At 38.3% G+C, this 18,066-nt stretch overlaps 1 long non-coding RNA gene across 1 annotated transcript in view; it reads right to left on the reverse strand.

Annotated features, from left to right (window-relative positions):
• Nucleotides 1-18,066, reverse strand: part of LOC121321343 — a 47,032-nt gene that overhangs the window by 20,012 nt on the left and 8,954 nt on the right. The gene's annotated exons all lie outside the window — the stretch shown is intronic.

Genomic DNA, 18,066 nt, shown 5'->3' on the forward strand with positions numbered 1-18,066 from the left:
GCTGTTTTTAAAGAACACCAAACGGTGGGCAGGAAGGGCTTGAATTGATTTAGTCACAACCTTAGAAGACGAGTTAATCCCTGGACTCGTTACTGTTAACTGCAAGCTTGCACCCCCACATTATTATTTAGGGGGCTGTAACCGAATACTGTCAAACAAAGCAAATATTGCTGTTTTTAATGAAATATTTACAATATAAATCCAATTTGAAGTCATATTCATTTGGCCCAATTGATAAACTTTTGCTAACATATTGTGTAGTGTGTAACATTGAATTATGCTATTGGCACAACAGGGAATTCAGGTAAGTCTGTCCTTATCCAGATAACAAAATACTTGCCAACTGGGGGAACAGTAATAGCAAAACTCTCCTCTCTGATTGCAGTATAGTTAATTTGCCTGAGCATGCTGATGCACTATGGGTGTGCCTTAATCTCTATAGAACATGCTGATGCACTCTGTGTGTGCCTTAATCTCTATAGATCATGCTGATGCACTCTGGGTGCACCTTAATCTCTATAGATCATGCTGATGCACTCTGGGTGTGCCTTAATCTCTATAGATCATGCTGATGCACTCTGGGTGTGCCTTAATCTCTATAGATCATGCTGATGCACTCTGGGTGCACCTTAATCTCTATAGATCATGCTGATGCATCATGCTGATGGTGGGTGCCTTAATCTCTATAGATCATGCTGATGCACTCTGGGTGTGCCTTAATCTCTATAGATCATGCTGATGCACTCTGGGTGTGCCTTAATCTCTATAGATCATGCTGATGCACTCTGGGTGTGCCTTAATCTCTATAGATCATGCTGATGCACTCTGGGAGTGCCTTAATCTCTATAGATCATGCTGATGCACTGTGGGTGTGCCTTAATCTCTATAGATCATGCTGATGCACTCTGGGTGTGCCTTAATTTCTAGATCATGCTGATGCACTCTGGGTGTGCCTTAATCTCTAGATTTTATGTTCTGTCTAATTTTAGTATTCTGCTGGTTGCCAACAGGATGTACTAGAATAGCTGCAACCCACAGAAAGAACTACCGACTACAGCTAGAATACATGATTGATCACACACATCAATAATCCTACTGCAATAATAACTGTAAAATAAAACAGCAATGAAGAAAAAATGAATGACTTGACATTGTAACATGGAATCTGTTTGAACAAATTCATGGCTTCTGCTCCTGCTCCTGCTGCTATTGCTTTCAGAGCAAAATAATGGCTTTTATTAGTTTTGGAAAAACGAACAAGGATCTGAACAAATATTTAAATTGTGAGCGAATATCCAAACATGAAAATCCTGTGTTCGTTCCAGCACTAATCTAAATACATCCTGGTTCAAATTAATTCTGATGTTAAACCCATTTTCCTCTCTTTCCATTTCTGGCACAGAGAATCATATACCTGTACAATGACATATCTGAGTCAGTAACCGTACAGCAGTTACGAAATTGTATTAAAATAATAATTAAAAAACAAAACCTGTTCTATGCAAGTCTTTTTCACTCTAAGTGTACAAAATACAGTGAGTATATGTTGGCATTGTAAAATGTTTACACATTGACTTAGAAGATCGATCTGAAACCTAGCATATAGAATTGATTCAGGAAACGATATTCACATTGTGCAATTCATTAATATGACTCTTGATTATTTTATTTGCCGATTCAGTCTTTATTAAATGAAAACAAATCACTATATGAGCTACAAGATGTGCCAGTCAAATCTTTTGCAGCATAATCAGTTGCTATAAAACTGTGGTCTAGTAATATTATTGACGTTTAACACACACAATAAAATAGGTAAGTACACCGACAAAAAAAACACAAAAGTAAAAAAACGCATACACGCACGCCGTGATTAGCTATATATGTTTAACTGAAAATGATTAAAAACAACAAAGGGGTTTTTCTTTGTTTTTTTTTTTTTTTCAATTTTAGAAGACTATCTAAATTCCCTTTATAAAGAAGTTCAAGTTAAATGGAAAATTATACAAAACATATACTGTACACAATGTTTTTTTTTTGTTTTGTTTTTTACATAAACTGTTGAATAAAAGAATCTCTTCTTGTTCCTCTTCCCCGATTTCTTTTTATCAGGTAAGAGCAACAGTGTGGGAAGGGAGGATAGTTTCATGCCAAATGGAAAGCTATAAAACACTTTTTTTTTAAACCTGGAAAGGGAACTGATTCTTGGGTATGGACTAGACTAGAACAGGAATAGGCTAGATCAACCACAAGTGTAATTATATAAGTTCGCACTAGCACTGTGGCAGGGCGATAGACCAAAATGTAAATTGTGAATATATATATATATATATATATATATATATATATAGTATGAAGAGCACATATTAAAGACTCCCTACATAGCTTGTGTTGAACTTATTTCAAGGGAGGGGGTTAAAATCCTCCCTGCCAGAATACATGTGGGAATGTGGCTGGGGTCTTAATTGAACAATTGATGATTAATTAGGCTCCAGCCACATGGGACACAAAGGGAGCACTCCCTTTGTTTGGGAGTTGGTGTTTGAGAGGAGTGCTGGCGAGTTGTGGTTATGTTTTGCAGAACTTGGTCAGTGAAGGCGAATATCCAGCCTGACAGCCTAATTGTTCTGTTTAACCTTTTATTTTGGCCCTTGTGCCTGTTTATTTGTTTTGTGTTTTTGTTTGTTTGTTAATAAAACGTGCGCACCAGCATTTTAAACTGCAGCTTTCTGGTCTCCAAGTCTCATTCCTGATGCTATCCTGTTACAAGCACCATCTAAAGAACTGCTGTGTATTGCCTGTAAAACAAAAGGCAACTGTGGCAGATCACTAGATGGTGCTGCCTCTTACTTTTATACACATTGGCTGATATAGCCGAAGTTGCATTTATGTGAGACAGGGAACTATAACTGAATAGCAACTCCTGAACTCAGTTAAAGGTACATAATACAGACTTAGAAAAAAAAATATGAAAAACACATTTGAAACTACCTGCTCTTAATGCAACTAAAAAGTACTGAAGGGGAATGGAAACCACACAAAACAAAAGATTAGGTCAGAAAACACTGATTGATGCAGTAGTATGAAGGTAAAATAAAGTGAACATAGTACACTCTTCTTATTTCACTATACGATTTACACAAATATGAAACAGGTAAGTGAATTAGTGAGGAGCACTCATACAGTACAGGGCATGTGACACTTACAGAAAACATGGCCTAACCATGAATTAGTCAAACTCATGAATTGCTGAAGGGTGAAATAATGCACTGTATACAGTGAGCTGCTGGGTTTTTTCACTGGTTTTCAACTTTTACTGACACGGTGCTGAATAACACATTTCCACTCGTACAATTACCAAAATACAGGATCCTTATGCATGTTTGATAATAAAATGACGTGGGAGGGATCGGTTTCTGCAGCTTTAGTTATATTAAATACCTCCTCCTCTTGTTTAATTAACGTTATTACAATTGTCTGTTAAGTATACTATAATTCAAGTTTACTGCATGCAAGACGTGGGCACAGAATACCACTACAGGCAAGCCACTGCATTCCCTGTCTGACTTCTTATTATGCAGTGCCTATCTAGGAGTGGAAAAACATAATAATATATAACACCAAGACCAAAGAGACTTCTTCTTGGACACACAGTGCTTTAAATCTACAGTAAGCCTTGCTAAATTCTCAGTTTCATTTTAACCGAACTTGGATGCTGCCACTACATAACCCCTTAGTGTCCATGGTGGGAACTAAACATTTGATAATTGGCTCTCAATATCTACAAACCTTCTGAATTCCAGCTTCATATATGCTTTGACTAAAAACAGGAAGAACATTAACAAAACAGATATAGATACTGACACACTCGAGTTGTTTTTCTAAGGTAAAACTACAAGTGAAGTCAAGTAGACAGACATTTCGACTTGTGCCTTCTTCACTGTAGTTTTTTTTTTTCTAATGCTATATTGAGTGAAGTTATCTTTCATAGACAGAACTTTTTTTGTGAATTTACTGAAAGCGAAAAGTGGTCTCAAATACTATTGTACTCTTTTCTTTTAATCTGTATTTAAGTGGCAGCTCTTGTGGAGCACTGTCAATTCACTAAGTTCCTTGACCAGGTCAGCTCTGCCAACATGACTCATACTGTTTACAGCCACTACAGCTCAATTGTTTTTTTTATTTTAATTTCTAACATCACTTTGATAACTCTTTTTACTACAAACTAACTATATTTCTTTCTTCTTTGGGGTTACATTTATTATGTTGACTTGGATTTTCAATTTACACTTAACAACTACAAAAGCAATTTCACTGTGTACACTGCATCAGGAAGTTAAATCGCTGTCATCTCATCCTGTCAGTTCACACATTATGTTTCTTGCTTTAGTTTGCAAAAGGAGCTGAGGGAACAAGATGAATTAAAAGCATATCTATCAGACTGCCAGTACTTCTCCAGAAATAAAACTACACTAATTTTATCTAAGCAAGGATTTACAATAAGAAAGTGCATTTTGTTTATCCACCTCTTGGCTATACTTTTTATTGGTAGGGCTGTATGTTTTCATAGAGAATTAACAGCTTCCCATATGAAATGATGATATATCCAGAACAGACTGTGAAGGACAACAGACTTTGAGAATGAAGCTTAACAAGGTCAACTGGAAGAAGAGCTGAAACTCAAGCTAGTTCCAACCAATGGAAACTGTTAACAATGAGAGAGGAGTAACTATGAACTTAATGTAAGTGTTTCAGTAGGACAGGTGATAAGATTGTATTATTGGATTTTAATCCCACGCTTATCGCTGATCGTACAAATACTACATTTGCATTCAAAATCCAACCCAGAAGCAATGCTTGAGCTAACCGGAAAGAATGGTGGAGATTGCATTGCATCCCTTAACAGTCACTTTAAAAAATACTAGTTACCATTTTGAAAAGGAGAGAAGAAATCCCTCTTTACCCAATTACAGTACCATGATGATGTATGTGGTACCTGCAGTAGCAGTCAAGTGGTTAATGTTGAAATCCCCTACAGTACTTCACAGCTTGTGCCTTGATCATTTCTAACCCGACTTGAGGCGTTGAGCAAACCTCCCCATCCTCAAAAAAAACCCCCAAAACTGAAACATTGATCTTTATCAAGTACTGCTAAAAAAACTTGACGTTTATTTTAACCACAAGTAGTATTTTTTCATATATATATTTCAGAGACTTCTATGATACAAAACTTTTCTGATGTAGGTTTTATCAAACCTATTTGTGGTCAGATATCATTGACTACACAATACAGGGATCGGACAGGAAACAGAAACTGTAGCAAACATATAATTGGTGCAAACAGACTGTTCTATTTGCCATTCAAATGATATCCCTCACGATAAATGCAACTTCTCTTAAAAAAACTTTACGAGTTGTAGCACTTTTCATTCAGCACATCCTAATCAGCTGAGTGAAGCACTGAAAAGCAGTTTCTCCATGTACTCCCAACAAGCATGTTAGTGACATGCAAGTGTGACATATCTACAGGACACACACCAGTCTCCACTGCTTCCCCCAGACAGGGATGTGCAGGGTATAATAATACCACAGGAGGATTAAACCTGACGTGGGATTACACAAAATACAACACTTTAAACACACACATATATATGTATATATTTTAGCTCAAAAGAGCCAGTTGCCTAATGTTTCAATATGCTGTACATATCGTTCTCATGGAAGCATGTGTTTGAATCAAAACATTGGGAGGTATTTATAGGTTTTTTATGACAACAACTTATTATTGTTTATATTCCAAATTCTGTGTGTGTGTGTGTGTTGGGAGCTAGAACAGATTTTCTTTTTGCCAATCATTATGGACCAAGATGGATTTTCCATCAACTCAGCCTGGCAAGTCTACTAGGTTAAAAGTTTCATGTTAACATTTGATTAAAAACATCTGGTCAACTTCAGGCCAGGCCTATCCGTTGCTTTGGACTTGGTCTAACCAATACAGATTCATATGACTTTCTTCAATGCCTGAGACAGACAGGAGCAGCGCGGCACCACTGGGCATTTTCACTGTGTGGTACCGCTAGTCTGCACCCAGACACACAGGAGCAATATGCACTATGCGGTGCAGAAGCTGCGTCAGTACCACACAGTAGGCTATGTACTCGAATATAATTTACATATATGTCCAAAAGTTTTGCAAAATGTAGTAGAACAGTAGAATGTACACAATTAAAAAAAAGTATTTTGTGTTAGATTTTGAAATGTCACATTTTTCAATTTGTCGAAAACTACAAAGTGATATGTAATTTCAATATGTCAACGTAACATTATTAATTCCAATGGGCGTGATGCAAAACATTTGGCCATAGCTGTAATGCCCCCCATAATTTATTATTTTTTGATTTCCCTTACATGAGAGTAAAATTTCATGCTGATTTGAACTCGGCTCTCGCCAAGATAAGCACCAACTAAGACGTAGCTTTACAGTAAACTAATGTGATCCATCTGCATCTCCATCCATTTGTGTTTCTTTCCATCTGATGATGCAGGTATCTTTCTGCCTGGTGTTGATGACTGAAGTGTAATGCTGGCTCCAGGGATCAGATTATTTTGCCTCCCCAGCGCAACAGCACAGATAACGGCTGCGATGCTGGCTCCGGGGATCAACCACAGTGTGGTCTCCCCATCGCATCAGCATGACAACCATCTGGATTGAGCTAAGTAGGGTACTTCTCTGGGGTCTTCAAGTGGGCCCCTTCTGTCCTCTGTGTTTCGTCGACTAGCTCACGACACCTAAAGAGGGCTCAACAGTGATTCTGGCGTCCCAGTATCACCCCCCTCCATCCCCCACTCAGCTCTGCCCAGCTTACTTACCCGTACATCAGTGTTGCTTTCTTTCTATTGTGCTTGAGATCCCCATTCAGAATCTTTGTCTCAACCACAGCCAGTTGCTGCTCCTTTCTGCTGCTTCAGATAAGTTCTTCACTGTGCGACGCAACTCTTGGCCCCTGACATCTCTGTAGTGTCCCACAAATCCTCGACAACCCACCTCCACTGGGTAAACTCAGGCTCTCCATCGTCGCTGTTCCGCTTCAGCAGCTAGTTGAGCATACCGAAGTCTCTTCCTCTCATACGCCTCATCCACAGAATCCTCCTACGGCACTGTTAACTCTATCAGATGAGCAAGGCGTGCTGATCCATACTACAAGACAATATCTGGTCGAAGGTTAGTGGTGGCAATCTCAGGTGGAAAAATAAGCCGTTGACCAACATCTGCCAGCATCTTCCAGTCTCTATCAGCTTCCAGTTGTCCTGGGCGAGGCTTGGTTTTAACACCTTTTCTTGGTGGTTGTTCTCTTGGATGGAGGAATATTGTCTTTTGTGTGTAATGCTTTGATGGAACTGGTGGCAACTTATTGGTCAGGTTACGCTTGTCTTCCAATGATAAGGCCAAACATTGCAGCACCTGGTCATGGCGCCAGAGGTTTAGGTTCTGTGGTGATGGGAGAACATCATATGTTGATCTGATGAGACTGATCCTGCTCTGTTCCATTGTCCATAGGTCTTGCCAGCCGATCTTGCATTGTTCCACACTCTCCCATCTCATCCATTCTCCCTGCTTGGCCTGGGAAACGGCCTTTACACACCTCATCCTCTCCTCCTGCTTTTGCACCTCGTTGACTACCAGCTTCCTCCGTTGAGCTGGGGTTGCCTTGTGCCATGTAGGTGGAGCTGAACTGAGACCAAGACTCCCTCTTCCATGTTGAACTTGCCCCATAATATCACTGATTTCGAAGGGCAGCCTTAGCATCTTCTACAGCTTTCTTTGCCACCCATTTTCTTCTAGTTTTCAACACAGGTGCGGCCTCCCTTATGCATTTGTCACATGAATCTACTAATGTCATTACCAGTCAGACTTTGGCACACTAAAACTCCTTGTTTAGAGCAGAGATTGGTAGCTGCAGTATTCCTTTACCATAAAGTCCCACTCTGCTGAGGAAGCGTGGAACTCCCAACCATTTCCTGACGTATGAACCGATTAAAGCTTCCCGCTTCTCAACTGCTGTCAAGGAAACTTCCTACACAGTCAGTGGCCACAGCGGTCTTGGCAGTAGACCAAACAAAGCACCAGAGTTTCAAGTTTGCCCAGTAAAGCGTTGCTGTCTATGCTCTTCAACCCTTCCACTGCTTGTTGTCTAACTTCTTCCACACAAACTGTGTCCTTTAGCTCCCCATCGAACCATCTCCCTAGACTTTTCAGTGGCTTCTCGGACACTGTTGGTATTGCCTCACCATTAATGTAGAACCTTTCACCTACTACTTTACTTTTAATTATAGAGATGCTCCTTGACTTAGTTGGCTTGATTTGCATTTGTGCCCATTCAATGTTATTGCCCAATAACAGATTAGTGCAGGCTACTATAGTCATTGTTGTCATGTCATCCATGTATGCTCGAATCCATGTAAGCTCGTAATTGCATTCCAGAAGCCAAGCACACTACCCATTTCGCTACCCTAATAATCTACTACATAAAAACACAGGTTTGTTTTTCAACGTTGTTTTTCTGTCATCTATATGCAGGTGTATGAAATGAGCGATCTGAGCTCAGCAAAGGAAACATACAATATAATGCTGACAGCAAGCAGCCTACTACTAAAGTGTTAGAAAATATAGCCTTTTACAGCCAATTACTGAGTATAAAAAAAAGAGCAGTGAACTACAGAAATAATAAAAAATTGCAGGAAGGATGCTTATCATGGGCAATGTATAATATACTGACTTGCATGTCCTTGTATGAAATATGGGTAATCAAACACTTCAGGGTGCTTGGACACCTCAGTATACAACAGTTTTATTTATGCTTTTTCCTGGCAAGCACGTGTTGTCAGCACTTGGCTGCGATTAGTTAATTCCACAGACAGTACCGTACCGCGCAGCAGTGTGTGTGTGTGTGTGTGTGTGTATAGACACACACACACACACACACACACACTACTACTAAAGTGTTAGAAAATACAAATAGACAACATTTACAGTAGATTGAACAGAAAGAAAAACACTGAGGAACAATGTATCAATAAAAACTGGCTTGTAAAATGTGTAATTCAAGAAATGTAGATCCCTGTATTTGTTTAAAATTTGTTTGAAGAACTGTTTCACTCAATCCATAACAAGGATGTGGTTATACAGTGCGTCTGTTTAACTGCTGCTTCAGGGATTCATACCAAGGAGACACACCTGCCTTACAAACAATATATGTAGGGCAAAGGAATCATTTTCAGGGAACTGATCTGAAGGTCACCTTACAATACAAACTGTTCTGAATTCATGTTAATCTGCAACAAGCAGTCACATCACCAGTATTTTACATTAATTCTATACTTAGTCGTGTTTGTGGCCAAATCCTTAACATGTATGCTGCAACTCTGTGTCAGATACAGCTTGCTCACTATCTGCATTCAGTGTTTGTTCATACTATATTTATTTTGTCAAAATGTTCCACCCTTTAATTAACCATTCCTTTCCAACCATATGTACTGACCATCAGTTGCCTTCAAGGTCCTCCATACTGCATAGCACTTTGAGCCATTCCTGCCTTTCCTGAGTGTTAATAGGCTGTACAAGAAAATGCACAAACTGCTCTAATTGAGCTCAGGTGTGCCTAAGCTTCTACCTTACAAAAACAGCCACAGCAGCTATGTCAAGAGAGTCTTAAAGCATGCTCTACAGGTGTAGTTTCAGACTGGAATACAGATACACCCACTTTTAAAATTGCTTCTCATATATAACATCAATGAAAGTGTAACTAACTTTATTGCCATAATTTTATAGCCTATATCTTATATTGTCCTGTGTAAAAGACGCTCACATTATGGTAAAGGTGAATTTGATTTTTCAAATGGTATTTTTTCATGAAGCTAATAGACTGGACAATGTATCGATTACTCCTTGCAGATGTGTTTTACTTTTGCTTCACTGCATTCTACTTCAAAAAAAGGAACCAAGTCAACATTCCGAACTAGTTCTAAGTACCTGCTTATTAACCAACCAGCTCCCGTCCGGAGAGATGGACATAATAAGCCTATCACCGAGTGTCTTTGGACTTAGATGGACTACTGTACTCATTATGCCTAGATTGCAACGGGCTACAAGAAGAACAATCTGTGAAAAAGTCCCCATTGAGGAGTAAAATGAGAGGTTTGAAATACAGTCAAACCTACTCATGCGACCACCTTTATTTAGCGACCACCTGGTCTAAGTGACCACTTTAAATTCCTCCCAATGATATTTGTGCTTTTACTAAGCAACCACCTGTCTAACACGACCAGCGACCACAATTCTCTTACCCAGCAACAGACTCAAACCTGCATTAAGCCCCCTTACACAAGGCTATCGTTAAGAAAAATATAGTTTTAAATGGTACGTCCTAAATTCAAAGGAATACGGTAACCATTTTAGCGGTCTTTCATCTGCAATCAATACAACAGTGCTCTCTTGTAAAGGAAGGCAGAAAACATGGAGAAACAAAAGGTCCTCCCTAGATGACAGAATTAAAGTTATTAAACTTGTAAAGGCAGTAAGTGCCAGAAAATTCGGCACTAGAATGATGAAGATACAGCATTTTTAAACGGAAAGAACTACAGATTGAGGTTTAAGGTTTTTATTTTTGTTCACGTGTATTTTGAGCCGATTCAATATCTTAAACTTAATTACTAAACAAAGTCGCTTTTTTTTACCTTGATGTCCTGATTGACTTGCTGATTATGTTTCACCTTCTTCATTAACTGAACACAAGAGCAAGCAATGACATTAAATCACTTCTCCCAGCTGCTACTTTAATTTGCATTTCGTTCTCGCACTTGCCTGGGAACTAGGAAGCTTCCAATGTGTCCGTTTTGTGTGTTGTTCTTTCCCGCTAATTTAACAGAATGTTCTCACAATTAGGATGTAGCGGCTTAAGACTTAAAGGCAAACCGTTAAAAGGAAAATAAACACTGAAACATTCAAGCCACACTTATAAAAGTATGAAAACAATGTGTGCGGTAATCGAAAGAGATGCCGACGTTGGTTTCAGGATGCAATGAAATCAACACATACCTGAAAGGCAGGCACAGGTATTGAAATTTGCAAAGTATTTAAAACACTGTGTGACCTGAGACAGGCAAGCATCCATTACTTTTACAAAATCATTTGTTTTGTAAATGCATTATCTACATGAATGTTATTAAATTACATACTTGCTTTTGTTCATAATAGAACTTCTGGCTTTTACATTGTATGCAAGACATACATAATTACAGGAAAGCACGTCAGAGACAAACAGAACATTCAGAAGAGACTGAACCTGTGTTAAGAGGTCACTATTAGACTGTCCCTTGAGAGGTCTCTTAATACAGGTTTGACTGTAGCTATATAACTTAAATAAAATACACTTTTACAACACAAAAGTATACTGTACAATACTGTACATTCTATTGATTGTTTTCAAACTGAAACAGTTGTTTGCTATGACAAGGAAAAGATTATTAATGTAATTAACATTGCAAAGTTCTAGTAGGATTGAACTACCCACTTATTAGACAGCAAGTCAGAATACTAATTTCAGAGGATTATCTAGGCTGAGTCAGCCGTACAACGGGAACAAACCCATGATCTGGCAATTCAAAGTCTGATATTACAGTCCAGTCATGCTGTAAAATACCCATTGAGTCAAAGATAAACAGTACAATGCTTAAGAGTCCAAGTACAGTATAAGCTTGAATAATTTGTCAGTTGAACTATTGCTTTCAGTAAATGTCTGAAGATTATGTATACATACATACCCCCCAAGAAAGGAATAAACTTCTTTCGTAGAATATGAAATGAAGACGAAAATGGCTTTGCCAGCTGGAAACTTAACCTAGCAGACCTTTCCAATTCAAAAGCATGATTCTCACTGGCCACCTGTTACGAGTGTGTAAAAAAACACTACTCAGAAAGATTAGCAGCATTCAAAATGCAAATAAGGAAAGCCAAATATAGTCAGACATCAATACATGCACACAACATGCGAAATTCAGACCTGTTCTGCCTAGGAACTTGGAACCCAACAGTGGCTTAACTGAAAGGCAGTTTCGGGTCTAAAATTCAACTGTGTGAAATGTTCCAGTTCTTCTTTTAAATACTTGTAGGCATTCTCAACTCTCAGCTTCTGCTTGTTTCGCTTTCAACACCAGGCCTAAAAGGACAAGACGTATTGCTCATTGTGAACAAGCATATTAACTTGAATACTTTACAATGCAGTTCAGTGTAAAAAAAAGTGTGCCATTATGTGAGGTTTTAAACATGCGACAGCTTGACATTCTAAAACTACTCTAACTGTACACTGTACTTATTGCAGGGTGAACAAAAAAACAGAACTTAAAAACTGCAATGTGCCACAGTAGTGTTTACAAATAGTTTTTCTTCATTGCTTTTTACTAGATTGTGAACTTTGCTACTACTACTAGCTAAATATTCAAACAAAATTGTTTTTGGAGGAAGAAATAGCATGCTCATATTCATTCCTATAACATAATTTACAAAAGACTGTCAAAAAGATACAAAAACAATGCAAAGAGACTTCATTCTGTACAGAGTGCCTCCGATTGTTAACATTCCTTATATATATTTTGAGCTGAAGGCAGGCACTTCATGGAAGCATTCGTGTCATGCTGTTTACAGACAACACTGCCATTATAATATAATATTTTCAACATGGATTCAATTTATAAGATAATAAATATCCACAGGTCTTGACAGGTTGTGTCTTACATAACCAAAACTGTTTTAAGCTCTTTTCAAAATAGCCGATTTAGCAAATTTTCAACCAGCTATTTAAATAAAAGCTAGTCACGTTATAGCCAAGGTCACCAGTATCTCAAAATCCACTGTAAAAGGGATGGGAAAAACAGCATCTGTGTTTACAGTGAACCACTGATACATCTTGCAGTAGCACAGACTGACCATTGCCTGCTTATGGTAGGTTTAGGGATATGTTTTGTTAGTTTTTAATATGCTTCAAAAGGTAACAAATTGTGAGTTCTTCTGAATTAAGCACTGCATTCCTTTGCCGAAGAATGTTTACTGCGATACTACAGGTGCAAACACATTCGGTGCCCTAATTATTTATATCTATTAAATTATCTATGCACAATTTAGAGGCTATAGAGACACATAACTGTTTGGGGTTAAATGTACAGCTATAGCCAAGTTTTGCATCACCTAGAACTTTAGGATTGAGACCAATTTAAAATATATAAATACAGTGTGGGGCAGCATGGTGGTTAGCGCTGCTGCCTCACAGCTCCAGGGTCCTGGGTTCAGTTCCAGCCTCAGGGGTCTGTCTGTGTGGAGTTTGCATGTTCTCCCCATGTTCACATGGGTTTTCTCCGGGTACTCCGGTTTCCTCCCACAGTCCAAAGACATGCTGGCTAGGTGGACTGACCTCTCTAAATTGCCCCTTAGTTGCCCTGCAATGGACTGGCATCCCATCCAGGGTGTAGTCCTGCCTTGCGCCTTGTGTCTGCCCGGTTAGGCTCCTTACAAGTAATATTTAGAATTGCTTTTTACAAATGATCAAAAAAATAAGTCAGACAACAGAGACAATGTAGTTGATTTGGTTACAAATCAATTTTCACAAAAAAAATGGAGAGGGAGGTATACACCACAAATACCCAAACTGACACAGGAAGGGAAGGGATATACTCGCCACTTCCAACATTCAAATTATGAAAGGTATCCGTGGCTTACTGGTAGCTGTAATACTGCTGGAACTGTCTTTTTCAGCGGGCACAATGAAGGCACCAATCTTTCAAATAGAGATCATTTCTCTGATTTCTGACTACGACAGCATGTTAAGCAATCGCTTGCCAATAGCCACAGTATTCTCAGGTACCTCTAACAAGATTCAGAACAAATAACAGGAAAAGTACAGGAAGCCAAATACGCAGCTGTAATGGTAGACTAAACAACCAACAATGGAAACGGCACTCAGCTGTCTTGAGTTTTTAGGTATCGGTGTCATACGCATCATACACATGGGAGGAGTCCTCCTCAAAAAACACTCATTATCATATAATAGATGTATCCCCTCCCGCAACTAAACACGACCATCATAACAGCAAAAATAGACATGAAGCGTTCTTATCTTTGTATAAGTTAGTGATCAGCAGATGTGTCAGCCGCACGAAGAGCACAGCGTGTGGTTTTCACTAACTCTACTGTGCAGAATAAATTATTTTTTTGTAAATATCATGACTTTTCTATGCATCGCGATGCGGAACATTTGCTAGGAAATGGGGACTGTCTCGATCATATAGGGACTGTTGGCATGTATGACAACTCTGTGATCCATTAATAATAATAATAACTTTGTGCCTTTCAATACAGAACGCTTTTTCTATAGATATTGCACAGATATAGTTTCTTACTAAAAAGATCAAATAAGTAGCCTTCATTTAAAAAACAAATAAACAAAATCACCATATTGTGAGAGGTGTACCCCAGAAAACAGACTGAAAACTAAGAAAATAATTTTTAAAAAGTATTTTAGTGAAGTAAAAAAGCACTCACTCCAAAATACATCAGGTACAAAATTAAGTCAGTATGAGAAAAACATTACTCAACGAATGAAAAAAAAAAGAAAGATAGAAGTAAAATGCGGTGTCAACATTATGTACTATTTATTTCGGGAAGAAACAAAACAACGTTTAACTTGAACTGCTATTTGGCATCCTTTTGTTTTGTAGTTAATTCACTAGGGTAAAGTAAGTCCTACACAACTTATTCTTTACTCGGGGGATATTTTTCTAGTTTAAAGTGTTACATATTGTACGTTCTTGCTGTAAAATAAAGGCACACACCACAGGGGCAATGACCACGCCCCCTGCCCCTCTGCCTGCATTCCCTGGAGCGGGAGAGCGACAATGTGGGGAAGTACTCTTGGAAAAGTACGGAGCAGTGAGGAAAAATTCAATCTTTAACTGCTTAACTCAGAAAATACTGAAAACTGGTAAATTAAATGCAGCTTAAATTCTAACAGCTGTGTGTCTTTTTCTGATAACAAGCTGAAACTCTGAGCAGCCGATTCAAATCCGTCACCTTGGGCCACATTCTACAGCATGAACTATCTATATAGGTGAGATGGACTGCACATAAATAAAAAGGGAACCAATCCACTCAGAGAAAGGATTCTCAAGGAGGTTCAGAAGCATTTAAAACTAGAAAGGAAAGTGGGAGAAATCAACAAAAAAACAGAAGGGAGACCCTTTACGGTCCATTTATTCAGCGCTTATCAGGCGCGTTGGGTCCAATTTATTTTCACAGAAGCTGTTTATTTTACATCCGCTTTTTAAAAGTAATTTTATTCACAGTAAAAACAGGTTTAAAAGGCACAGCACAAAAGGACACTCAGTACTGCATCTCCAGCTCTGTCCCACTCCTCTTCCTAGTAGTGCAGACTGATAAATCATCTCCTGATCACTCATTTTATCATCAAACTCCTCAATAACGCATCCAAGTCATTATATATAACATACATAACTATAACGTCTCAAAAAGCTTGGCAAATGTCCGCAATATTCTTTGAGCGCTGGATGCAGAAGCAGCTATCTTGCTTGTTTATGTCCGTGTTGTGTCTGTGGTGAAGGGACTATGTGTATTGCTCAGATCCACCTCCATTTTTTTTTCCAGCTTCTCTCAGCCACTGAAAGCTTCTCTCTGCTTTTTCTGTAGAAAAGACGACTAGGGACCTGTGCTTGATGTCTTTTTGACAATGCCAGACAGGGTCCGACATCGGACCAGAAAGGAAAAACTAATGTCAGACCTGGTCCGACATAGAACCGCAAAGGGTTAATAGATCGATTAAAAAAAAAATATCCAGAGAAAAAAGGTACTTTACAGAACGTTTAAAAGGGACCAAGAACAAAGTACACACAAAGAGTACTTGGAACTGGAAACACAAGTCAAAAATGAAGTTAGAAAGACCAAGAGAGAGATAGATATTAACATTGCCAAGGGGGCTAAAACCAATTCCAAAAAGGTTTTCCAATATTACAACAGCAAAAGAACATTAACAGTGTTAAGGGACTAGGAGCTCTCAAAATAAACAAATCCCCTGGGCAGGATGAGATCCTCCCAATAGTACTCAAAGAAATGAAAGATGTTCAAACCACTAACCAAGATCATGCAACAGTCTCTTGAGACAGGGGTTGTACCGACAGACTGGAGAATTGCAAACGTAATACCAATCCACAAAAAGGGAGACAAAAACCAAACCAGGTACAGACTAATAATCCTGACTTCTATTCTATGGAAACTTATGCCTATATGGTAACAGTATACTGGGAGAATGTCAGCATGGTTTTAGGAAAGGGAGATCATGTCTAACTAACCTGCTTGATTTTTTTTTTTGGGGATGCAAAATCGACAGTGGATAATTACAAAGCATACGACATGGTTTATTTAGATTTCCAGAAAGCTTTTGACAAAAAAGATTAATTTTCAAACTGAATGCAGTAGGGATTCAAGGACATGCATGTACATGGGTTAGGGAGTGGTTAACATGTAGAAAACAGAAAGTACTGATTAGATGAGAAACCTCAAAATGGAGCTAGGTAACCAGTGGAGTACCACAGGGATCAACACTAGGTCCTTTGCTCTTCCTAATCTACATTAAAGGCTTAGATTCTGGTATAGTAAGCAAACTTGATAAATTTGCAGACAACACAAAAATAGGAGGAGTGGCAAACACCGTTGCAGCAGCAAAGGTCATTCAAAATGATCAAAACTGGGCAGACACATGGCAAATTACATTTAATAGAGAAAATTGTAAGGTACTGCACACAGGAAATAAAAATGTATATTACAGATACCATATGGGAGATACTGAAATTGAAGAAGGAATCTGTGAAAAAGATCTAGGAGTGTATGTTGACTCAGAAATGTCTTCATCTAGACAATGTGGGGAAGTTACAAAAAAGGCCATCAAAATGCTCAGATATATAGTGAAAAGTGTTGAATTCAAATCAAGGGAAGTAATGTTAAAACTATACAATGCACTAGTAAGACATCATCTAGAATATTGTGTTCAGTTCTGGTCACCTCGCTACAAAAAGGATATTACTTCTCTAGAAAGAGTGCAAAGAAGAGCGACCAGAATTTTTCCAGGATTAAAAGACATGTCATAAGCAGACAGACTGAAAGAATTGAATCTGTTTAGTTTTGAACAAAAAGACTACACGCCAATCTGATTCAAGCTTTCAAAATTCTAAAAGGTATTGACAACATCGACCCAGTGGGCTTTTTCGACCTGAAAAAAGAAACAAGGACCAGGGGTCACAAATGGAGATTAGATAACGCGGCTGTCGGTAGTACAGTGGAAAATGAAGGCAGGAAACACTCACAATTTGCAGGTACTCGAATCCACGGCTTACTGGGACAAGTGTTCACTGGGCCACACCAAAAACAACAAACAGTATTGCACTCTCACAGCACCTTGTCTCAATAAGCTCTGTCCGCACTGATGACCCCCCCTATAGGCTTTCATGTCCCTGCTAAAATACAAAAAAACAAAACAAAAACAAGACACATTTTAAGTTTCTAAAAATATTCATGGAACCAACCAGTCCTTACATTTATATTTAGTCTTGCAAGACTCTGAGTATACACCCTTTTCCGTGGTGGCGTTTCTCATTAACTACCGAGTCTGAGTATGCACCATAAATAAGTACATTTTAAAAAATACAATTACAAGAACTGCGATTTCGAACACTATTGATTTTACAGTTTTCAGAAGTTCGTTTGTGTTACATTTTCTCTCAACATTAATGTGATTTCTACAGTAAGTTAATATTTTTTTCTTTCATTTTTAATATTTTTTTTATTCTGTTACTGTTGCTTGATACAAATAACAATAAATAATGAATTGGCATTTACTTAAACGTAGCTTGTTCAAGTCCCGTACATAAATATCAAATTATAGGCATGAAATGGAAAAGAGTAATATTGAAACGGAAAATCACTTTGGTGTATAAATTACATACACAAATGGT

The sequence above is a fragment of the Polyodon spathula genome, chromosome 9, assembly GCF_017654505.1.
Source record: "Polyodon spathula isolate WHYD16114869_AA chromosome 9, ASM1765450v1, whole genome shotgun sequence".
Classification (NCBI taxonomy): Eukaryota; Metazoa; Chordata; class Actinopteri; order Acipenseriformes; family Polyodontidae; genus Polyodon; species Polyodon spathula.